Source organism: Hordeum vulgare, chromosome 2H (genome assembly GCF_904849725.1).
Source record: "Hordeum vulgare subsp. vulgare chromosome 2H, MorexV3_pseudomolecules_assembly, whole genome shotgun sequence".
Classification (NCBI taxonomy): Eukaryota; Viridiplantae; Streptophyta; class Magnoliopsida; order Poales; family Poaceae; genus Hordeum; species Hordeum vulgare.
Genome location: NC_058519.1, coordinates 169381110 through 169406123, shown reverse-complemented (window position 1 = coordinate 169406123; position 25014 = coordinate 169381110).

The window sequence follows — 25014 nt, the reverse complement described above, 5'->3', positions numbered from 1 at the left end:
ACTCAAAATGATTTTTTAGCAGTTGTGTTTGCTTGCGATAAGTTTAGCAAATCCAAAGTAACTATTCACACTAATCACGCTGCTATTAAGTACCTTATGGAAAAGAAAGATGCTAAACCTAGACTTATTAGATGGGTTCTTCCGCTACAAGAATTTGATTTGCATATTATTGATAAAAAGGGCACTGATAACCCCGTAGTAGACAACTTGTCTAGATTACAGAATGTTCTTGATGACCCACTACCAATTGATGATAGCTTTCTTGATGAACAATTAGCTTTCATAAATGCTTCACACAATGCTCCTTGGTATGCTGATTATGCTAATTACATTGTTGCTAAATTTATACCGCCTAGTTTCACACACCAAGAAAGAAAAAGTTCTTCTACGATTTAAGACATTACTTTTGGGACGATCCACACCTTTATAAAGAAGGAGTAGATGGTATCATTAGACGTCGTGTACCCAAGCATGAAAAGAGACAAATCCTATACAAGTGTCACTCCGAGGCCTACGGAGGACATCGGGTTGGAGATAGAACTGCACACAAGGTATTACAATCTGGTTTTTATTGGCGTGCTCTCTTCAAGGATTCTCATAAGTTTGTCTTGTCTTGTCATGAATGTCAAAGAATTGGTAATATTAGTAGATGTCAGGAAATGACTATGAATTACTCTCTAGTTATTGAACCATTTGATTTTGGGGGTTTTGATTATATGTGACCTTTTTCAAAGTCCAACGGGTATACTCATATTCTAGTTGTTGTTGATTATGTTACTAAGTGGCTAGAAGCTATTACAACTAGTAGTGCTAATCATAACACTTCTATTAAAATCATGAAAGAAATTATTTTCCCTAGATTTGGAGTTCCTAGATATTTAATGACTGATGGTGGTTCACACTTTATTCATGGTGCTTTCCGTAAATTTCTTGCTAAGTATGATGTTAATTGTAGATATGCATCTCCTTATCATCCTTAGTCTAGTGGGCAAGTAGAATTTAGCAACAGAGAAATTAAATTGATCTTGCAAAAGACTGTTAATAGATCTAGAAAGAATTGGTCTAAAAAACTTGATGATGCATTATGGGCTTATAGAACTGCTTACAAAAACCCTTTGGGTATGTCTCCTTATAAAATGGTTTATGGTAAAGCATGTCACTTACCTCTAGAGTTAGAACATAAAGCTTATTGGGAAATTTAAAAGCTTAATTATGATTTCAAACTTGCTGGTGATAAGAGGTTATTTGACATTAGCTCACTTGATGAATGGAGAACCCAGACCTATGAGAATGCTAAGTTGTTTAAACAAAAGGTTAAGAGATGCTATGATAGAAGGATACAAAAGCGTGAATTCAATGTAGGTGATCATGTCTTGCTATACAACTCTCATTTAAGATTTTTTGCAGGAAAACTACTCTCTAAATGGGAAAGTCCTTACATTATTGAGGAAGTATATCGTTCTGGTGCCATCAAGATCAACAACGTCGAAGGCACAAATCCGAAGGTGGTAAATGGGCAAAGAATCAAACATTACATCTCAGGTGCTCCCATAAATGTTGAAACTAATATTATCAATACCATAACTCCGAAAGAGTACATTAGGGAGACCTATCAGAACGTCTCAGGCCCCGAAAAGGAATAGGTATGTGCTACGGTAAAACATTTTCAATTGTAATTTTTACCAGTTTTGGAATATTTAAAAAAGGGATTGTTATTCCCATGCCCCTAGTTCCTTAGTCGTACTCAGTTTTCCCCCACACGCTCATTTTGGGTAAGTTTTGAGCCATTTTTCAGGGGCAAAAGTGAGGAAAATGTGAAAGCAGAATTTCATCGCATGGGGAAAAGTGAACGAAAACTAAGGAAATGGCGAAAACTAAGTACGACTAAGGAACCAAGGGCATGGGAATAAAAATCCCTTTAAAAAATTAGGAAAATTTGAAGCAGCCGGGTCGGCAAAAAATCATTATATAATCTCCCGAAGGTTTTGACCTTCGTATCCCGACAATATATCATGTTTTTGCTTTGAGTTGTTTCTGCAGCAGATTTAGAGCAAGATGTCTAGGCAAGAGTCGGTCGGGGAGAACTGTGCCTTTCAGCTAACACCAGGGGCCGCGGCATTCAGCAAATCCAACCACTTCGGGCAGGACACTTAGGAAAGGATGGAGGCTGACTTGAAAATGATAGATGCTATGGAGGAAGACCAAGAACTTACCTCTCGTTCACAACCTGTAGCCATGTTGGAAGAACTTCAGAGCTCAGCAATTCCGAATTCGGTTATGCCTCCCAACGCTAAATTTCTTACTTATGAAAATATGAAAAAGAGTGTTGCCTTTTTGTAGGATCGAAACTGTGTCTAGAGGGGGTGATTAGACTACTTGACAAGATAATTTTTTTGCCTTTTCCCAATTTTACTTGAGAGCCATCTACGAAAGTTATAACAAGTCAAGTACACCCTACACATGCAGTTTTAATAGTATAACAGCGGAAAGTAAACATGCAAGCGTAAAGTACAGTAGTAAGGAAGAGAGAAAAAACGCATGAGGTTGACACGGCGATTTTTGGCATGGTTCTGATAGGTGGTGCTATCGTACGTCCATGTTAGTGGAGACTTCAACCCATAGAGTGTAATGACTGCGAGAGTCCACGGAGGGCTCAACCCACAAGGGGTTCACAAAGAAATGGCCTTGTCTATTCCACCATGGCTTACGTCCACACAGTACTAGCCTCACTCATGGTAGATCTTCATGAAGTAGGCGGTCTCCTTCCCCTTACAAACATCTTGGTTCAACTCCTCAACATGAAGTAGGAGTCTCCCAAGCAACACCTAACCAATCTAGGAGGCACCACCATCCAAAAGGTAATAGATGGGGTAGATGAATGAACTTCTTGCTCTTGTGCTTCTAAAGATAGTCTCCTCAACACAAATTACTCTCATAGAATATGCATGGGTAGGAGAGGTTGATTTAGTGGAAAGCAGTTTGGGGAGGCTAGAGATCAAGTTTCAAATGATTGGATTGGAATATCATGGTCTCAACACATGAGTAGGTGGTTCTCTCTTAGAAAATGGATCTGGAAATGAAGTGTGTGTTCTGAGTGCTTCTCCCACGAATGAGAGGTGGGTGAAGGGGTATATATAGGCAGCAGCCAAAATCCAACCGCTACACAGAAAAGTGCAAACTCGATGACAGCGAAGTGTACAACTCGGTGGTATCGACTAGTACTATAGGTGTGGACTTTTGAATCTCGGTGAGACCGATATATAGAACTCGGTGGCACCGAAAAGGTGACTAATGGTCAGATGACCAAACTCGGTGGAATCGATACTCAAACTTGGAAATTCCGATTTTGTGTATCTTGGCAACGGAATGTTTGTCACACTGAACGCGGTAGCACCGATGCAGTTTTGGTTGCACCAATTTGGTGGAAATGGCTAGGGTTCTGTGTGAGGTTCAAACTTGATGGGTCCGATGTGGAAATGTTGGTGACACCGAATTTGTGAATGTGGAACTTGACAGAGTGGATATGTAGGAAAATGACTGAGTGTTTTGGTGGCTAACTTTGAGCATTTGAGCAATCAGTTCATTTTACTACCTCACCCCCTTTTAATAGTATTGGGTTTCCTATGGACTCAAAAGTGTCACAAATATAAAATGAAGAGTCTTCTAGCTTGAAGCTTGAGCCAATGTTATTCCTTTCTTGCATCCAGGGGTATCTCCACATAAAAGCCATAGCATCTTTTGAACTTTTCTAAAATATACTTGAAAACACATTAGTCTAATGATGCATATGTTGTGATCAATTATCAAAACCACCCTAGGGAGCAATTTTGCTTTCAATCCCCCATTTTTGGTAATTGATGACAACATATAGATAAAAGCTTCGATAAAAGATATAATAAATGATTAGCATCGGCGCTTTGAGAAGTATGTGAAAAGCAAGAGCTCCCCCTAAATTTGTGCATTATTTAAAATTTGTGTTTGAATGCAAATGCACAATCGATTAGGATCATAAGTTACTCTTCCATGTCACATACATCTTGGTGGTGCATACAAGTAAAAGTAATGCACATGACACCAACAAGATAAGTGAGTGATCATCACAATGATAGCTAAAAGGTAATATCGTAGCATCAGACATGATAAAGTGTATGATCAATCACACAGGTAGGATAAAGTCATCCAACAACCAAAGTTTTAAAACCAAACGAGAGAAAATAAAGTCAAAATCTCTCTCTCACACGAAGCCTATGATCTATAAATTTCTCCCCCTTTGGCAACAAGTTACCAAAAATTTCAAAAGTATAGAACTACTCGTCTCTTTTGGCAGCTGATGATGGAGTGGATAGAACAGCGTCGGCGAAGGCTTCTGCTGAATGTCCTAGAGCTGGAGGAGTTGACACTTAAGGAGCTAGAGCTGGAGGAGTTGACACTTAAGGAGCTTGAGCTGGAGCTGGTGCTGAAGATGCTGAATCTTGTGCTGAAGATGTCTGTCTCGTCTCCTGAGCAGGAACAACAACTGACCTAGGCCTGGTGTTGAACTGTGTAGTAGTGGGAGGAGGAGACTCTTCCTTGTCATCATCATCATCTTCATCTTCATCCTCTGAGTGTGGAATCTCCATAGAGTCAACCTCATGTTGAAGTTATCTGACAATGCTGGTCAAATCAGTTACCTTCATATCCATGTTGTGGAATTTTGTCTCCACAACTCTCTCAAGACTCTTCTGATTTTGCATGATATCCTAGATGTTCTTCTTCATGCCTTGAACAGTGCTCACTAGAAATGCCATTTGCTCAGCTTGAAATCTGAGGTGTGGAACTGGAGGTAGCCTGTTTCTAGTAGCTTCATCCTCTACTGCCTCTACTGCCATTCTTGATGCACCTGAGTCGGGATCATTTTCATCCATCACAACCTCATTATCTTCAAATTCAGGGTGAAGAGGTAGATGAGGACGATCAAGTTGATATGCATGCTTGCCTAGCTTGGCATTGATGAGCATCTGAATGTAAGGTGCATATCCATAGGATCTCTTCTGATCTGCAGCAGTCCTTCGGATAGTCACAACTATCAAGTCCATCACTTTAAATCTGGTATGGGTATCAAGTAGGTGCAGCAGGTTGATTTAATATCCTCTAATCATCTTCTCATCTCGTGACTTAGGCATGAGGGTGTATCGCAGTATAGTGTTCATCGTGGGAATGCCAGCTTGCAGAAAATATACTGAACAAAACTTGTAACTGGCCAAGTACTGTTGTGGAATGGTCTTGTACATATTAGCCATGGAGTTGTGATTCTACTTAGCACTTGCATAGACATCTACATTTGCTTCTTCCTGCTTGGGGACACCAATGATAGCACCCCATTAAGTAATCGTAGCATCATACCTATGTCCATCGGTCATCTAGACTAAATAATCATCATAGAAATGAACAGTTGCATAGAATTGCATGATCATCTCGTCACTCCATGGGGTCATCTCCTTCCCAATGAAATCTTCTATGTCAACTAGCCAGAAGTTCTCTTGAACATGTGGAAATAAATTCTCATTCTCCTTGATGTATGCCCAATCGACATATCTCATATCAATGAAAGCAGGACTCTTGTCATACAAGACAGTCTCATAAAAATCTTGTTGTTCCTTGGTGTGAAACCTTGGATCAACAGTAGTTCTTCTTCTGACAGCACATGGATCAATAGCTCTCCACTTTCTTAGTCTGTCATCCTTCCTCTTCTTCATGTCTTCTTCTAAAGGATGAGCATCATTGTGGAGTGGAAGGTATGGTCTGAGCTTCTTGAGAACTGGAGCATTCTCATCTTGTTCATCTTCTGCAGCATGGGCACTGGATGCAGGGCCTTTGCTCTTAGCAGCTGCATGTATATCTTTGGTGGTCTTCCTGGAAACTACAACCTTATTTGGTTTAGTAGCAGGCTTTGGAGCAGACTTCATTGCATCACCCATTAGCTTCTTCGGAGGAGGAGGATCTGGGATCTCCTCAGGAGCTTATTCCTCAGCTTCTTCTGGGTCCTCAAACATAGAAGTCTTTCTACCAACAAGATGGATAGTTCTCTTTGTGGGCCTCTTCACACTAGCCTTCCATGCACGTGCATCCTTGGCAATTGCTTTGCCCTTCTTGGCATAATCAGGTGCTATCAGATTAGCAGCACTAGCAGATATCTTCCTGATAACTTTCCTTGGATGAGCCTTAGGAGGGGCTGAAGTTTCTTCTAGCAAAAAGTCCGAGTCTTCCTCATCAAAAACTAGCTTCCTCCTTTGCCTGGTGGCTGCCTTGGGCAAGCCATGGGAACTGGGAGAACTAGGGTCTGAAGCAGTCTCCTCTGGGATAGTGTCGGAGTCCATCTCGACACTCTGCTCTCTGAAATCATTCTGACTATCATCTGATCCTGACATGCTGACATACATGCTCACCAGCAAACAACAGAACCTGTGAAGTGGATATAGGAAAGACAGAAAAGATGAGCATCACAAAATTCAAATGTTTTTTGACAATTTGAAGTTTGAAACTTAGGGTATGATCTTTTGCAGGATGTAACTCGGTGGCACCGAGTTGGCATTTTCGGAGTCACCGAGAAGGATTACTCGCTTAACACACACTTGGCAGTCATTTCGGTGGCACCGAGAGCTGTTGTGTCTCACCGAGTTTCTTCTCAGGAACCCTAAAACAGGAATCAGTGGAACCGATTTTGTCAACTCGTTCTCACCGAGTTGCATGCTGCGGCAGATCAGATCCAAAATTTCTACTTCTTCTACACTAAGAGATTCATATGGTGGAAGGAAGGGTTTGCACATGGTGGCTCGCAGTAAAACTTTCCCAATGTGTAAGATTCAGACGGGGAATGCAAAGGAAATCAGATTTGTACCTAACTTGGCGGCAGTCTGGCTACGGCGACGACGCCGGAGCAGATTGGATCGACGACCGCGAATCCCACAGGCGGCGGCGCTCAGGGAGACAAGGCGATGACCTGGGGTCTCGGGGGCAGTGAGGGTTTTGTTGAACGAAACGTTTTGATGAAGTGATGTCAAAGATTCGGTCCGCGGGTATATATACTCATGCGCTGTCGGTGTCACCGAGTTCCTCAACTGTCAGTAGACAGGGAAACTCGGTGTAACTGATTTGGCGATTTTGGTGGTATCGAGATTGAAAACATGATCAACTTTGAAAAATCGATGGCGCCGAGTTCGTGGAGTTGGTCACACCGAGTTTTTCAAAGAGGTTTTGGAAGGTAGCCTTTGACGATACGGATCTCCGAGTGCACGTTCACACAAAAGGATCAACAAGTGCTTGTTCAAGTTTTGCGATGAAGCATGAATAGAACTTGAGATGAGATAGCATAGATAGCTAGAGAATGGTCCTAGTGATTCTTGTCCACCCAATTGGCAAAAGATAAATCAAAAGACAAATAATAACAATTGGATGTCCTTGAATGATCAAACACATGCACACCAACATGCTCACACAATAAGAATGATGAATAAAACATGGTGAACATGCACACACATCCTAGAAGCTATCAAGCACTTGGGCGATGACAAATTCATCTATATATGAGTATATTGACATAGGAGCCAAGTAAGAATACTTGATCATAGGGCATACTCATCGTTAAGCACAAGTGGGGTTACCACTTTTTAATAAGCATTAATGTGTTCATATCCTTAAGAGATTCTTATACTCAAGTCTTAGAGTAAATCTCCCCCTTGATATGATATCCCCACTAAGAGGGATCAACTAACCTTGGGTTTTGTCGTAGAAGTCTTCAAGTAGGTGAAGTAGTGGTGGATGATCAATGTTGATGAAGATCATTTTGAGTTGGGAGCAATCCTTGTTTTTTTCCTACTCTTCTCACCTACATGGGTTAGTCCCAAAGCAAGAGAACATTTCAAGAATATGTATGTACATGGAGTGAAGCACACATGGGATAATGTCCAAAGATGCATTATTACCTTGTTCCTTGCTTACCTTTGAGGGAATGTGTGACTCATTGAACTAATGCATATGGTTGAGGTTGATTCATATAGTTCTTGCCAAAATTAATAAGAGTGAATTTCATTGGCAGAGTCACCCCTCAAGAACTTCTAGTTCTTCCTCTTGGGAATCCACACCAAGTTGATGGGAATCCTTGGAGTTGCGATAGCACTTGTTGAGGTAGAGCTAGTAGTATCCTTGGGAATCCAATTGACCTTAGCTTGGGGTTCTTCTTCAAATAGGTCAATGTAATCTTGAAGCTTTCCCTTGCTTTTGTGGTATTGTGGTAGAAGGCCATCTTGTGAGCTTGTTCCTTCGGAAGGAGTGGACTTATCCTTTTAGGGAACAAACTTGGGAGTGGATATGGAGCTTCTTTCCAAACATCTCTGTTGACGTTGAAGTAGCCAACACCTTGTTTCTTCTGATGTCCTCCTTGCTTGCGCACAATTTCCTCAAATTGCTTACTTCCGACAAGACTCTTGAAGACACCTCTCTCTATAATCCCTTTCAATAGATCATTTTCTTGGTCAAGTTTAACTTGGCTAAGAGAATCATTAGTCGAATCCATAGAGGTACTAGCAACAACATTATTGGATTTAGCTTTAGCATTGTTGTTACTAGATGAAAAAACCTTCTTGCCTTTGTTACTAGTGTTCCTAGGTTTAACTTGTGGAACAAAGTTAGACAAGTGTAAACATTTGGCTAGATAAGAAGAACTCTTCTCTGAAGATCATCATTGATTGCTTTTAAGAACTCATGCTCTTGCTTCAAGTTGAGCTTCTCGAAGCGTAGCTTCTCATGGGTTCTTGCAAGCTCTCTATGATCTTCTAGAGTAGTTTCATGAGCTAACTTAAGAGTTTTTAATTCTTGAGTTAGTCGTTCAATTTCTTTCTTATCATCATCATTCAATTTCTCTTGAATAGAATGATAAATAACAAGTTCATTTTTAGTGCATTCACTAGCTTTATCTAGAAACAAGTCATCTTCTCCTAACAAGTCATACTCATCACTATTGAAATCAAGATACTCAAGATGTGATACCTTGGGGCCTTGAGCCATGTAGCAGTTTCCGACTCCCTCATTTGGTGAATCAAATAAGTCGTAGGAGTTGGTGGAAACAAGCGTAATTCCAGCAACACCTTCATCTTGACTATAGTCGGAGTTGGAGTGATAGCTTCTCTCGGAGTGGTGACCAGACTCGGAGCCAGAGACCTATTCACAAACATGAGCTTGATGTTCTCTTCTTGAACTGCTCTTGGGGTATTTGTCCTTCTTCTCCGATTCCTTGCCTCTCCGTGAGTGTCTTCATTCATAGTGATCTTCTCTACTCCTTCTCTCTCTACGAGATGACTCGTCTCTTGAGCTTCATCTTCGGGGTGACTCTGCTCTTCTTTTGTAGGGAGTCGAGCACTCATTTGAGTAGTGTCCAGGATTCCCACACTTGTAGCAGTTTCGGTCACGACTGGACGAACGCTTCTCATCATGTCTTGAACTTCAGCTTCTATCTTTGCCTCTACTCTTATATAACTTATTGATTTTTTCTGACCATAAGTCTTATCTCTTCATCAGTGACAAGATTGTCTTTTGAAGTAGCGGGAGCATCACATGAAGCTTTATAAGCACCGCTTGACTTGTTCTGCAGCTCATCTTTGTCCTTGAGCAACAATCCTACAAATGACTTCAGTTGGCTTGAGATCTTTGTAATTTGGCATAATTTGGATCAATGTGCACACTGTGTCATACTTCCCATCAAGAGCTCTAAGTATCTTCTTGATGATGAATTTGTCAGTCGTCTCTTCGCTTCCTAAGCCGACAATCTCATTGGTGATGAGAGCTAGCCGAGAGTACATTTCAAGACTCCTTCACCATCCTTCATCTTGAACTTGTCAAGCTGACTTTGAAGCACATCCAACTTAGATTCTCTGACCGAATCAGTACCTTCGTGCATATCAACCAAAGTAACCCAAATTTCTTTTGCATTCTCTAGACGACAAATTTTGTTGAATTATTCGGGGCAAAGGCAGTTGAAGATGATATCGCAGGCTTAAGCATTAAGTTGCAATATCTTTATTTCATCAGTTGTCGCATCACGATCTGGTTCATGCCCTTCTCCAAAGAAGTTACCTTGCACATCAACATGAATGACAGCCCAAACGTGAGGATTAAAGCCAAGTATATGCATTTTCATTTTATGCTTCCAACTAGCAAAATTAGTGCCATCGAAGTAAGGAGATCTACGATGATAATTTCCCTCACTAGATGCCATACTCTCCTAGGTTGCTAAACCAATGAAATGGAGACCAAAGCTCTGATACGACTTGTAGGATTGAAAGTATGTCTAGAGGGGGGTGATTAGACTACTTGACAAGATATTTTTTTTACCTTTTCACAATTTTACTTGAGAGGCCGCTACCACTGTTATAACAAGTCAAGTGCACCCAACACACGCAGTTCTAGTAGTATAGTAGTGGAAACTAAACATGCAAGTGTAAAGAAGAGGAATAAGGAAGGGAGATCAAACGCATGAGGTTGACACGGTGATTTTTGGCATGGTTCCGCTAGATGGCGCTATCATACGTCCATTTTAGTGGAGACTTCAACCCATGGAGGGTAACGGCTGCGAGAGTCCACGGAGGGCTCCACGCACAAGGGGTCCACAAAGAAGCGGCCTTGTCTATTCCACAATGGCTTACGTCCACACAGGAGTAGCCTCACACACGGTAGATCTTCACGAATTAGGCGATGTCCTTGCCCTTACAAACATCTTGGTTCAACTCCACAACACGAAGTAGGAAGCTCCCAAGCGACACCTAACCAATCTAGGAGGCACCACCCTCCAAAAGGAAATAGATGGGGTAGATCAATGAACTTATTACTCTTGTGCTTCTAAAGATAGTCTCCTCAACACAAATCACTCTCTCACAGAATATGCATGGGTAGAAGAGGTTTGTTTGGTGGAAAGCAGTTTGGGGAGGCTAGAGATCAAGTTTCAAATTATTGGATTGGAATATCTTGGTCTCAACACATGAGTAGGTGGTTCTCCCTCATAAAATGGATCTGGAAATGAAGCGTGCGTTCTGAGGGCTTCTCCCAGGAATGAGAGGTGGGTGAAGGGGTATATATAGACACTAGCCAAAATCCAACCATTACACACAAAAGTGCAAACTGGGTGACACCGAAGTGGACAACTCGGTGGTACCGACTGGTACTAAAGGTGTGAACTTTTGAATCTCGGTGAGACCGATATATAGAACTTGGTGCCACCGAAAAGGTGACTAATGGTCACCAAACTCGGTGGCACTGATACTCAAACTCGGAAATTCCGATTTTGTGTATCTTCGCAATAGAATGTTGGTCACACTGAACTCGGTAGCACCGATGCACTTTCGGTTGCACCGATTTGGTGGAAATGGCTAGAGGATCTGTGTGAGGTTCAAACTCGGTGGGTCCGATGTGGATATGTTGGTGACACCGAATTTGTGAATGTGGAACTTGACATAGTGGATAAGTGCGAAAAATGACTCAGTGTTTTGGTGGCTAACTTTGAGCATTTGAGCAATCAGTTCATTTTACTACCTCACCCCCTTTTAATATTATTGGCTTTGCTATAGACTCAAAAGTGATTTCCCACAAATATAAAATGAAGAGTCTTCTAGCTTGAAGCTTGAGCCAATGGTATTCCTTTCTTGCATCCAGGGGTATCACCACATAAACCTTAAGCCATAGCATCTTTTGAACTTTTCTAAAATATACTTGAAAAACACATTAGTCTAATGATGCATATGTTGAGATCAATTATCAAAACCACCCTAGGGAGCAATTGTGCTTTCACTTTTCCCCCGCAGCAATGGAACATCCATGGGTTATGGGAGCTCTAACCGTCACTAGAAAACTTCTCAAGGAAATAATGGATCTCAGACGGCGAAATAATAAGCTTGAGGAGGAGAATCGCATTCTGAGGGGCATCATCGCCAAGAATATAAAACCACTACCTCTGAAGAAAAACAACTGAACACATGGGTATGGGCACTCCCTTTGGCTTGTGCCAAACTTGGGGGAGGTGCCCCGTATCGTATCACCATCACACCTTTTTACTTTTTCGTTTTTTTCTTTGTTCGATTCTTTTAGTTATATCTTGATCAAGTAGAATAAAGTTTTAGTGTGATATAATTTTGAGTTTTCTTTTTTTCCCCTTATGTAAGCAAGTCCGAGAGTTATATAATAATGAGTAGTTTTGAGTCAATGGTTTTGCTATTTTGCTATGATCATGAGAAAAAGAAATAGAAATAAGTATATAATAAAAGCAAAAAAAACATACATAATTATCTTATGGGGAGTGATGACTTCACATATAAAAAGTATGTCGATTGAAATTTGTTGTCAGTTGACAAACAAAGCTATTGGTCATTGTTGCAATTACGAGGAAGTAATAAATAAAGAGAGGTTCACATATAAATATATTATCTTGTCTTTTATGATTGTGAGCACTCATTAAATTATTATATGACAAAAGGTTGATGTTGGACAAGGAAGACAACATAATGAGTTATATTTTCTTATTTCCGAATAAAAGTTATATGGTTCTAGATCCTTCAACATGTGTCGCTAGCTTCCACCTCATATTAGCCAGAAACTCCCGCACCATATACAGATACTACTTGTGCATCCGAAAACCTATAACCCAGTTTATCCTTGAGAGTCCACCATACCGACCTATGGATTGAGTAAGATCCTTAAAGTAAGTTGTCATTGCTGCAAGCAATAAAAAATGCTCTTTAAATATGTGTGGTTTATTAGTGCGAGGAAAATAAACTTTATACAAACTTGTGATATAGAAGAAATAAAAGCGACGGACTGCATAATAAAGTTCTTTATCACAAGGGGCAATATAAAGTGACGTTCTTTTGCATCAAGGGATTGTGCATCCAACTATAAAAGCGCATGACAACCTCTGCTTCCCTCTGCGAAGGGCCTATCTGTTACCTTTACTTTCTAGCACTTATCTGTATATAAGAGTCGTGGTGATCTTCACAATTTTCTTTATTTCGCCTTAGTCTTTTGGCAAGCATCATGTGTTGGGGAATGATCTATACAAATGTATCCACTCGGATGTTGGTGATCATGAGTTATTATTGTTGACATTACCCTTGAGGTAAATAGTTGGGAGGCAAAATTATAAGCCCCTATCTTTCTTTGTGTCCGATTGAAGCTTTGACCTCATAGGCACCGCATGAGTGTTAGAAATTATGAAAGACCATAAGATGATTGAGTATGTGGATTTTCTTTACAATCTCTTATATTGAATCTTTCCTATGTTGTGATAAATTGGAATTGCTTCAATGACTAAAATCATAGTTTGTTAGTTCTCAATAGAGTTCTTGATTCATATTTTGCCTTGTCAATGAATTGTTACTCTTGTATAAGATATTCTGTGTCAATATGTATTGTTGTTCTAAAGATAATCATGATGCCTTCATGTTCGTATTTTATTTTATCGACACATCTATCTCTAAACGTGTGGGCATATTTATTGATCTCGGCTTTCGCTTGAGGACAAGCGAGGTCTAAGCTTGGGGAGTTGATACGTCCATTTTGCATCATGCTTTTATATCAATATTTATTGCATTATGGGATGTTAATACACATTATGGTACAATACTTATGCCTTTTCTATCTTATTTTACAAGATTTACATGAAGAGGGAGAATGCAGGCAGCTGGAATTCTGGACCGGAAAAGGAGCAAATCTTAGAGACCTATTCTGCACAGCTCCAAAAGTCCTGAAAAGTTACGGAGAATTGTTTTGGAATATATAAAAAATATTGGGCGAAAGAAATACTGGAGGGGACCCACCAGGAGGTCACAAGCCACGGGCCGCGGCCTACCCCCTAGTCGCGCCCTGCAGGCTTGTGGGCCCCCTGGCAGGCCTCCGGTGCCCATCTTATGCTATATGAAGGGTTTTGACCTGGAAAAAATCATATCAGACCTTTCGGGATGAGGCACCGCTGTCTCGAGGTGGAACTTCTACATAACCAATCTAGAGCTCTGGCAGAGCTATTCCGTCGGGGAAGCTTCCCTCCCGGAGGGGGAAATCGAAGCCATCGTCATCACCAACGATCATCTCATCGAGAGGGGGTCAATGTTCATCAACCTCTCTATCAACACCATCTCCTCTCCAAACCCTAGTCCATCTCTTGTATCCGATCTTTGTCTCAAACCTCATAATGGTACATGTGGGTTGCTAGCAGTGCTGATTACTCCTTGTAGGTGATGCTAGTTGGTTTATTTGGTGGAAGATTATATGTTCAGAGCCTTAATGATTATTAATGCATATCTGATCATGAACATGAATATGCTTTGTGAGTAGTTACGTTTGTTCCTAGGGACATGGGATAAGTCTTGTTATAAGCAATCATGTGAATTTGGTATTCGTTCGATATTTTGATAAGATATATGTTGTCTTTCCTCTAGTGGTGTCATGTGAAAGTCGACTACATGACACTTCACCATTATTTGGGCCTAGAGGAAGGCACTCAGAAGTAATAACTAGATGATCGGTTGCTAGAGTGACAGAAGCTTAAACCCTAGTTTATGCGTTGCTTCGTAAGGGGGTGATTTGGATCCATATGTTTAATGCTATGGTTAGATTTATCTTAGTTATTCTTTCGTAGTTGTGGATGCTTGCGAGAGAGGTTAATCATAAGTGGGATGTTTGTCCAAGTAAGGGCAGTACCCAAGCACCGATCCACCCACATATCAAATTATCAAAGTAGCGAACGCGGATCATATGAGCATGATGAAAACTAGCTTGACACAAATTCCCATGTGTCCTCCGGAGCACTTTTCTTTATATAAGAGTTTGTCCAGGCTTGTCCTTTGCTACCAAAAGGATTGGGCCACCTTGCTGCACCATTGTTACATTTATTACTTGCTACCCGTTACGAATTACCTTATCACAAAACTATCTGTCATCGATAATTCTAGTTCTTGCAGAGAATATCTTACTGAAAACCGCTTGTCATTTCCTTTTGCTCCTCGTTGGGTTCAACACTCTTACTTATCGAAAGGACTATATAGATCCTCTACACTTGTGGGTTATCAGCCGCCAATGACGTGTGTTATGGCTGCCTCCCTCTCCTCTCATATATATAGGAGGAGGGTGGAGGAGGGTCGGCCTAGGGTTTCCCAAAGGGTGTGGGTGGCGACCAATAGGTGGCTTGCCACCCAAGCTAGGGTGCCGTCACCCTATGGGCCTGCCCTCAACCAGCCCAGTCGCATGGGCCCAGGTGGGGATGGGCGCCTAGACCACCAAGGGCTGGTACGCACCCTACTCAGCCCATGTGGCCCCTTCGAGGGTGGTGGGCCCCTTCCTGTGGACCCCGAGACCCTTACAACACACCCGGTACACTGTCGGTGACGCCCGAAACTTTTCCGGTGACCAAAATGGAACTGCCTATTTATCAATCTTTATCTCCGGACCATTCTAAAGCTCCTCGTCATGTCTGGGGTCTTATCTCGGACTCCGAACAACCTTCGGTTACCAACACAATAAGTCAACTATATCTATATCATAACCGAACGTTAAGTGTGCAGACCCTGCGGGTTCGAGAACTATGTAGACATGATCGAGACACCTATACGGATAATAACTAATAGCGGGACCTGGATGCCCATATTGGCGCCTAAATATTCTACGAAGATCTATATCGGTCGAACCAACGATGTCAAGGATTCAACTAATCTCGTATGAAGTTCCCTTTGTCCATCGGTATGGTACTTGCCCGAGATTCGATCGTCAGTATCACCATACCTAGTTCAATCTCGTTACCAGCAAGCCTCTTTAGGCGATCGATAATACCATATCCCATGACTAACTCCTTAGCCACATTGCTTGCAAGCTTATTGTGATGTTGTATTACCGAGTGGGCCCTGTAGGGGATATTATCTGTTGAGTAACCCGCCCTGGTTGGGCCGGGTCACCCAAGCTGGCGACTCATCTCCAACTGGTTCCGGCCTTGGCCCAGCGAGGCCGGGAGTTGTATGACGGTTCAGGACCTTCGGGAGAAGTCCATTGTAGGGAAGATCTCCAAGTCTTGGAAAGATGGCGACTTAGAGATCGGAAGAATCACGATTTATGTAAAGGAAAGGACTCTTGTATACCCTAAGGACTCGACCTGTATATAAAGGCGAGTCCCAGGGAAGGAGGGGGCAGGTTCGAAATCATCGAGTGCTAGGTCAGGCGAGTTACGCCCCCTATAATCAAAAAACAATCAATACAAACACCAAGCAGGACGTAGGCCTTTACCTCCTCACGAGGGGTCGAACCTAGGTAAATCTCTGTCTCGCTCCCGCATAACCCCTTTGAGTCGCCACCAAGGTGCGATGGCTCCAACACTAAGTCCTTTCACGCGGACATCTGCCGTGACAAAACCACGACAGTTGGCGCCCACCGTGGGGCCTGCGCACGGTGGAGTTGAGTTCTCAAAGGGAGCCCTACCAGGGTCCGGGAGCTACGCAGCGGGGCTCATGACTCGGAGCCGCCGCGGGAAGTACTACATCGACAACTTGCTATGGGGGTCCGAGGCCGATTCGATCGAATCGGGCTACAGAATCCCCTTCGGCAAGATCAACGTCTTCGTCGGCATGGTTGAATCGCCTATGCCTGAGCCAGACACCTCCTCCGACATCGTCGAGCTGGCCAGGTACGTCCGCCCTATCGCGACGCAAAATCTAACCCGTCCGATCTTTGTTGGGTTCACGCAGGGATCTGAGGAACCAGAACAATCGGCGACCCAGGAGACCACGCCTGTCAACACTGATGACAAATCATCCATGGGCGATTCAGATTCAATTCAGTCTCTACATGGGGGCTGCCTTGGGGGCTTGTCACTAGCCATGGACCCCGAGGTTCTTGACCGGACCTGCCGTCAGATCGCCGTTTACATGGCAGGGGCGACTCAGCCCTCTACAAACCCGGCAGGCGGAGATGGGACTGGCGAAACGTCTAGAAGCCAGGCCGCGATCTTGGTGGAGTTAGCGGACGAGATAACAAGGCTCATGGTGACCCCTATAACGTAAGAAAACCAGGACGCGATACAGACGGAGCTAACAAAACTAAGAGATGGGGTGGCAAAGGCTCAGCAGGACGCCGAGGTGGAAGCCGCCAGGATCGAGACATCGCAGGCTCAAATTACCGCTGAGGTAGCTCGCTTGAATACCGAAAACTGGCGGCTCGAAAGGCATCAGCGCGCATCTGACGCCGTCCATCAGCGGAGGCATCAGGGTCGTTTACCCCCTGATCTCAACCCGACCCGCCTGTTCGACACTCAACGAACTCCCGGGGCAGGAGACGCCCCGGGAGGAGGGCAGGGCCAGCCACCAAACCCGCCGTTTCAGCCAGCTGTGGATCGCGTTCCCCGATTCCAGACACCTCGAGGTCACTTTTCCAATCCGGTGGACAACGTCCTTGCCGCAACTTGCCATTTAGAATTCCTCCCGATTCATGGCAACACTCCAGCTGAGATAGAAGCAAGGAACGCCATTGAGATGTTGAAGACGGTGGTGGTTCAAAACGCCCAGTTCTCACACAGCCTAGATCGGCTGCACTCCACTCCCCAGACAAGCCGCACCAGGAGTCGACCAGAGGACCAGCCCGCCATAACCAGCAGACCGCGACCCTTTCCCCAGGTCAACTCGCGTGATCACCGAGACCCGCCAGGTCGGGATCACCCGGACACCCAAGTCGCCCCAGCGCCTATTGTTGGAAGCGGCAGACAAGTGGGGGTGCCATGCTTGGCCCCTGCCCTTCGCAACGAGAGAATGCCCAAGGATTTTCAAGGGCCAAGAAAGGTGCCTAACTACACTCCGGACCTTGAGTCGACGTCATGGGTCGAGAGTTACGAAATCGCCATGGACATGCTCGATGTAAGCGAAGCAGTCTGCGCCAGATACTTCACAATGATACTCGAAGGGACGGCGCGTACTTGGTTAAAGAACTTGCCCCGCAACTCCATCCAGTCTTGGGCCGAATTAAAAGAGCGTTTCTTCAAAAATTTCCGAGGGACCTGCAAACGCCCGATGACAATAGTCGATTTGCAGCACTGTGTTCAACGCCCGGATGAGTCGGCTCACCGATGGACGCGGCGGGTCACCGAAATCATTCATTCGTCGGATGGTATCACGGTGGCTCAGGCCGTGCGAATCCTGGAGCAGAACTGCCACTATGAGCCCTTGGTGCAGAAGTTGGGACGACTCAAGCGAAAGGTGCAAGATATGGGGGAGCTAATGGACACCCTCACTAGGTACGCTGAGGCGGACGACACCAAAGATCCAGGAGAAGATGGTGGTAAAGCCAACTCGCCAAGGAAAGGCGAGTCATCCAAAAATCATACCCGGTTCCAGGGACGCGCCAGCCATAATCGTGGAGCTTATGGCAAAAGAAGGCAGCAAGAAGAGTCTTCGGACTTAGTCGCCAACACCAACGCCAACAATGGCAACCAGCGCTAGAAGAAGAATAGGGGTTACAGTGGCAAAAATCCGCGCAACTATAACAAGTTACTCAAGGGCCCCTGCCCGCACCACGCCATGGAAAACGGACCGGCGACTCATTCCTGGGAGGACTTTTACGTGATGCGGGAGTTTCGGGCGGAGGCGATCAAAAAAGGGCAAGGCGGCGACCCGGACCAACGGCGGGAACAGTTTGGCGCACCTAATCAACGCCAGAACCCCTTCGGCGGCTTCCCCGAACTCGGGGCTCACGGCAGCTCGCAGCCAAATAGTGGCCAGTACCCGGTCCATCACCAACGATGGTATAACCCGCCGGGAGTCTTTCAACAACCACCCCCACAAGGGGCTCCGCAGGGGCAGGATGACAATTGCGGTTTCCACAACAACCCCAAGCAGTTAAGCAATGGGCAGTACCACGTTTTCACCACCAATGCCTGCAGGCGTGATAAAAAGGTGAGTCACCGAGCGTACAGTGTATCTGAGCCGGCACTCCCTAGATATCTCCACTGGTCTGAGCAGACTATATCATGGAGTAGGGAGGATCACCCGCCAAGTTGGTCGTGGCCCCTCAAGTTGGAGGATATACCTTATCGAAGGTACTGATGGATGGTGGCAGCAGCATCAACATATTATACTTTGACACTTTTCGAAGGATGAATCTGTTGGAAAAAGATTTGATGCCCTCAACCACGGTATTCCATGGGATTGTCCCAGGTAAATCGGCGTACCCCATAGGCCGAGTTAGGCTCACAGTTGCGTTTGGAACATCGTCTAACTACAGGAGTGAGTCGCTTATGTTTGAGGTGGTTAAGTTAAAAAGCCCCTATCATGCGCTGTTTGGGCGGCCGGCTTACGCCCGGTTCATGGCTCGCCCCTGCTATGTTTACCTTAAACTCAAAATGTCTGGTCCTAAAGGACCCATCACGGTTGATGGTGATAGGAGGATTGCAAGAGAGTGCAAAGAAGGGGATGCGGCTTATGCAGAAGTCGCTTGTGCTGCGGAAGAGCTTAAATATCACCAGGCCAATGTTGATCCGGCTGACATGTCACCTTTGAAGAAGCCAACGACAGACGCTGAGCCGCCCCTCAAGTTCAAACCAACAGACGACACTAAGACAGTGGATTTCGTCCCTGGAGACTCAACCAAGCAGTTCACTATCGGGGCGGGTCTAGATCCCAAATAGGAAAGCGCGCTCATCGAATTCATCCGTGAGAATCGGGACATCTCCGCATGGAAACCTTCTGACATGCCTGGTGTGCCGAGAGAATTCGCTGAGCACCATCTTAATGTTGACCCAAAAGCAAAACTGATTCAGCAATATCTTCGCAGGTTCAATGAGGAACGATGCAAGGCAATCGGGGAAGAAGTTGCCCTTCTCTTGGCCGCCGGATTCATCGTAGAAGTCTTCCACCCCAAGTGGTTGGCTAACCCGGTTCTGGTGCTCAAGAAGAACGGTACCTTCCGCATGTGCATTGATTACACAGATCTTAATAGAGCTTGTCCAAAGGATCCTTTCGCCCTTCCCCGCATCGATCAAATTATTGATTCGATGGGGGGATGCGAACGTTTGTGCTTCCTCGACGCTTATTCCGGATATCACCAAATCAAGATGGTCGTGGAAGATCAGGAGAAGACAACTTTTATAACCCCCTTCGGGGCTTTTTGCTATGTTTCCATGCCATTTGGACTCAAGAGTGCAGGGCCGACTTACCAGCGCTGCATCCAAAATTGCCTCCGTGGCCAAATCGGACGCAACGTCCATGCTTACGTTGATGATATTGTGGTTAAAACTCACAGGAAGGAAACACTACTGGGAGACCTAAAGGAAACTTTTGATAATCTGCGGGTATACCAGATGAAGTTTAATCCCACCAAGTGTGTCTTTGGTGTTCCTTCAGGAAAATTATTGGGTTTCCTGGTGTCTGAGCGCGGCATCGAAGCTAACCCGGACAAAATCGAGGCGGTTACTTCCCTTGGGAAGCCAGCGAATATTAATCAAGTTCAATGGATGGCGGGTCGTAGTGTGGCCTTAAGTCGCTTCATAAGCCGTCTGGGTGAAAAGGCTATTCCCCTTTATCAATTTCTTAAAAAATCTGACCATTTTGTTTGGACAGACGAAGCCAATGAAGCTTTCGAAGCCTTAAAACAGCAGCTGGTCAACCCACCGGTTTTGGCCGCCCCGACTGAGAAACAGCCCATGCTTCTGTATATTGCAGCAAACTCCAGAGCGGTGAGTGTGGCAGTGGTCGTCGAAAGGAAGGAGGAAGCGAAGGAATATCCAGTGCAATGCCCGGTGTATTTCATTAGCGAGGTGCTAACTCTCTCCAAGCAGCGATACCCACACTGGCAGAAGATAGTTTATGGGGTCTTTATGGCAAGCCGAAAGCTCAAACATTATTTCCAAGAGCATCCCATCACGGTGGTTAGCTCCGCTCCCCTCAGGGACATCATCCAGAATCGGGAAGCGACAGGGCGAATCACTAAGTGGGCAATCGAACTCGGGCCGCACCACGTGCGATACACCCCTCGCACGGCTATCAAGTCTCAGGCCTTGGTTGATTTTGTCAACGATTGGACCAAGTTACAAATCCCGGAAGACAGGCCTGACCTCACATACTGGAATATTTATTTTGACAAGTCTAGACAGTTGGAAGGCTCGGGGGTTGGCGTGGTGTTGATATCGCCTCAAGGAGACAAATTCTGCTATGTCCTCCGACTCATGTTTCCATGTACCAACAATGCTGCGGAATACGAAGCTTTACTTCACCGCTTGCGACTCGCCAAGGAGATGAACCTTACGCGGGTCAGATGTTTTCGCGATTCTGATTTGGTGGCTCAGCAAGTTTCAGGTACTTGGGATTCTCGGGACCCCCTGATGGCGACTTACAAGAGGGTTGTGTCTGATGTGGCGGGTCACTTCCATGGCTATCAGGTCGATCATATCGACCGACGCCTTAACGAAGCAGCTGATGCCCTTTCACGTCTCGGTTCGTAGCGTAAGCCGGTTCTCCCCAATGTTTTTCTGGATACTCTGCATAATCCTTCTGTAAGGTTACCCTCGGAGGAGGAGTTGGCAATACCAGACCCTGAGTCTCAGTTCGTGGCGGCTCTCCTTGTTACGCCGGATTGGGTTCTTCCGTATCTGGCCTATCTCGCCCGAGGCGAGTTACCTCCGGATGAAGTATTGGCTCGCCAAATCGTTTGGCGAAGCAAATCCATGCTGATCATTAAAGGCGAATTATATAAACGAAGCACTTCCGGGGTTTTCCAGAGATGTGTCTCCTCTGAAGAAGGATGCGTAATTCTAAACGACGTTCATTCCGGAGAATGTGGACATCACGCCGGGTCACGTTCCTTGGATTCAAAGGCGTTTCGTCATGGTTTTTTCTGGTTGACGGCCCATGCAGATGCAGAAGAGATTGTTCGTCGATGTGACGGGTGCCAGCGTTATGGACGACAGGCCCATGTGTCGGCTCAAGATTTAAGGATGATACCTGTCACTTGGCCTTTTGCAGTCTGGGGGTTAGACATGGTTGGCCCCTTTAAGTTGTTGTCCAGCAAAAAAACTCATCTGCTGGTGGTGGTTGATATGTTTACCAAGTGGGTCGAGGCAGAACCTGTTGGAGCCTGCGATGCGGAGACAGCGGTCAAATTTTTGAAAAAGTAGATCTTCCGGTTCGGATATCCACACAGCATTATTACTGACAATGGCACTAATATGTCTCAAGGAGCGATGTAGGATTTTTGTCATCGTGAGCATATTCAGCTTGATGTTTCTGCGGTAGCTCATCCGCAATCTAATGGGCAGTCCGAGCGGGCGAATCAGGAAGTGTTGCGAGGAATCAAACCCCGACTCATGATTCCCCTCGAACGCACCCCGGGGTGTTGGGTTGAGGAGTTGCCTTCAGTATTGTGGAGCATCCGGACCACCCCGAACTGTTCTACGGGCTTCACTCCCTTCTTTCTGGTATATGGAGTAGAAGCCGTTCTTCCCACTGACATTAGGCATGACTCGCCCAGAGTTGCTGCTTATGTGGAACAAGACAGCGAGTTGGCGCGTCAAGATTCTTTGGACGCTTTGGAGGAAGCACGCGATTTGGCTGCAGCCCGTTCGGCGATTTATCAGCAGGACTTGCGGCGTTATCACAGCCGCCGGGTCAAAAGCCGAACCTTTCAGGAAGGCGACTTAGTCCTTTGATTGATACAACATCGTACTGGCATGCATAAGTTATCACCACCATGGGAAGGACCGTTCATCGTCACCAAAAGCCTTCGCAACGGGTCCTACTATCTGGTGGATCTACGGCGTGATCGGCCAACCACGGAGGCTGAGACAACTCGCCCTGGAACATAGCCCACTTGCGGCCTTATTACACTTGATCTAATTAGCTCTGCCTTTTTGTAAGTTTTTTCATTTCTTATGCAGCAATAAAGTTGATGCCTCCAGGCTTGGGGGCTTTCCTGCTAATTCATCTTATTGAAAGTATGGATCTTTATTTTACTCTTCAGAAAGTCGCCCAAGCATGGACGCTATCTATACCAAAGAGCTTAAGTCGCCATGATGCACTTATTACAAAACTGGGTATCGATAAGCCAAAGAGGATCGAAGTCGTCACAAGCGCGCAATTCAAACATAGGCGCCTTATATGATTCTGTGGATTAGGCCGGCTTACTTGAGGGCATTTTGTTCTCAAGTCGTTTTGTGGTAATAGCGTATACGCTTCTACAATCCTATGACGGTATTTACCTTAATCATAGGTCACTTGGGGGCTTCCTCTCAATGAGATCAGCCTTACACTACTGGAATTCATATATTTGCCATCTGCCACATCTTTGCCGTCAGCCAGCGGACGGCAAAGAACCTAGTTGCCATCAGCTTTGAGAAAACAGATGGTAAAGATATGGTTGATGGCAAAAAACCTATTTGCCATCAGGCACCTCTTTGTCGTCCGTCAACAGACGGCAAAGGTAGTGAAGGCAGACGGCAAACCTACCCCACCCCACCTCTCCTCTCTCCCCACCCCAGCCCGCCCCACCCCACCCCTTTGTCGTCTGCCTAAATAACTTTGTCGTGTGCGGCAGACGGCAAAGGGGATGGACCCCTAACGTTAACGGTCGTCCTGCCCACCCGCTCCCCCACTCTCTCTCACTATCTCTCCCCTCTCTCTCCACTGCAACCTCCACCCCCCAGCGCCGCTGACGCCACCCCACCCCAGCGCCGCTGCCGCCACGCCACCCCACCCCTTCCTCGCGCCCCTCACCCTGCGGCCCTCCTCCCCGCGCCTCTCCTCCTCGCGCCCCTCCCCCCTGCAGCCCTCCTCCCCACGCCCTCCTCGGGCCCCTCCCCCCTGCGGCCCTCCTCCCCGCGCCTCTCCTCCCTGCGCCACCGGATCGAGGTTAGTTTTTTTATCTTTTCTGTAATAGTTTTCCTTAATTAGTTATAGGTTTTAGGTTTGTTTTGGCTTAGGTTTAGTTTTAGTTTAGGTTTAGCTTTAGTTTAGTTTATGTTTATGTTTATGTTTAGTCTTAGGTTAGTTTCCTGTTTAGTAGAAGAAAATAAGAAAAAGGAGAAGAAGAAGAACAAGTAGAAGAATAAAAAATGAGAAGAAGAAGAAGAAGAGCTAGAGGAGGAGGTGGAGAAGAAGAAGAAAAGAAGAAGAAGGAGAAGAAGAATAATAGGAAAAAAGAAAAAAGAAAATAAGAAGAAGAAGAAGAAGAAGACGAAGAAAAATACGAGAGGAGGAGAAGAATAAGAGGGAAAAAAAGAAAATAAGAAGAAGAACAAGAACAAGAATAAAAGTAGGAGAGGAAGAGAAGAAGAAGAAAAGAAGAAGAATTAGAAGGAGGAGGAGGAGGAGAAGAAGAAGAGGAAGTGGCTGAAGAGGAAGTGGAAGAAAATAAGAAGAGAAGAAGGAGAAAAGAAGAAGAAGAAGAAGAAGAAGAAGAGTTAGGTCACATATTTTTTGATTATCTTATAAAAACATCATATTTGTGTTGATCGGGTGAATTTCAATGTGCAATTGTTCGACGACCTCCACATGCGTTGGACGAGCTCCGCCCCTACGTTTGTTGGTGAGCACAAATGACTTCTCCTCCTACCCCCTTAATTTGCTCTGTCCTGGTCTTCGTGCCGATGAAACTTGCTATCTATATATAGGTTTCTTCAATCATGAGTATGCGTGACCAGTATGTGTCTCCCGTTCGAAAGGGCGACATCTATAAATATGCATGTCTTTTCATATTTATAACCGCCATCCTTTCGAATTGTCCAACATTATCCATGGACAGCCCGAGTATGTGTAGATTGGGTTCGTTTTCCCGTATGTTGTGCTCTGGATCCGATGCGGAATTTCGTCAGTGCTTCCCCCGTTGTTCTCTGGATGCACATCCTCTCTGTTTATTGCGGAGAAGTGTATCAGGAGAACAGCGGGGAGGTGTTGCCGAAATTTTGCGTTGGATCCGGAGCGGAGCATGGGAAAACGAACCCAATCTACACATACTCGGGTGGGATTAGGACCTATCTTT